Source organism: Phaenicophaeus curvirostris, chromosome 2, assembly GCF_032191515.1.
Source record: "Phaenicophaeus curvirostris isolate KB17595 chromosome 2, BPBGC_Pcur_1.0, whole genome shotgun sequence".
Taxonomy (NCBI): Eukaryota; Metazoa; Chordata; class Aves; order Cuculiformes; family Cuculidae; genus Phaenicophaeus; species Phaenicophaeus curvirostris.
The window spans coordinates 104,715,943-104,717,214 of record NC_091393.1 but is presented as its reverse complement, the minus strand read 5'-3'; positions in this window follow the sequence as shown (position 1 = coordinate 104,717,214).

Here is a 1,272-nt window from a genome sequence, read left to right as displayed (position 1 = left end):
GCGGAGACCGCCCCCCCCTTCCCCTCCCGCCCCCGCCCGGCCCCATTGTTCTGCCGAAAGTGCTGAGCCGGCAGCTCCGCGCCGCGCCGCCCCCCGCCGCCGCCATCCCGGCCCGCCCGCACGCCGCCCCGCTCCCTCGTCGGGAGCCCCGTCCCCGCTCCCTCCCGCTCCTCTTCCTCCTCCCCGCGCCCCCGGCCCCCGCTCACGGTGCTCCCCGCCGGCCGCCGGCGGCTCTGTGCGCGGCTGCCCCTGCGCTGCCCCGCGACCGCGCCGCCCCGGGCCGTGTTTACAGCGCGGCCGCCCCGCCCCGCCGCCCGCCCCGGGACGCGCGGCCCCGCCCCGCCCGCGCGCGACACCCGCCGGCCCCTCCCGCACCGCCCGGGGACGCGCGGCACCCGCGGGCCCCGGGGACTCGCGGCGGCGCCGCCCCGCGCCTCGGTGACGAGGCGCCCGCCGGCCCCCGCTGGCCCAGCACCGAGGGCACCAGCCGCGCGTTCCCCGCACGGCCCCGCACGGCCCGGCCCCCGCCAGCCCCTCCCGCCCCGGCCCCGCGCCGGCCGGTCCCGCGGGGCGCGCGCACCCAGCGGCCTCGCACCTGCACGCGCCTCGCTGCGCGGGCGCGGGCGCGCTCCTCCCCTGCGGGAACCCGCTCTGCGCGCGCGCGTGTTGCGCGGGCCGGGGCAGAAGCCCTTCGCGCGCGCGGGCCTCGCGCACGGGCACGCGTGAAGCTTCCCTGGAAACAGCCCCGTGCCCGCACGCTGCCCCGTGCGCGCGCACACGGTACCCGCACACGGTACCCGCACACCCTCCTGTACGCGCCCGCCCGCACCCGCGCTGCAGCCCCTCCCACCTCGTGCGATCGCGCGCGGCGTGCGCCGTGCGTGAACCCCTGCGCGCTCACTCTGTGCACGCACACCTCACGCGCCGCTGCGGGACCCTTGCTGCACACCTGCTGCGCGGGCGCGCGCAGCTTGCAGGCGCTGTGCGCTGCGGGCACGCGCCGCACTCCCGCGGGCTCGCTCTGCGCACGAACGCGTTGCACACTCCTGTGTGCGGGGCCTCGCACACGCGCGGCCTCTCGCACGGACACGCAGAACCCGCCCCTGTGCACAGCCCTGTGCACACACATGGTGCACACGCACCTTGCACTCGCACTGAAAATCCTGCTGCAGCATGCAGTCACGCACAGTGTGTACCCCTACACACACAGGCTGCGCACACACACCTTACACACCCCTGTGCACACCTGGCTGCACACCCACTGGGCACACA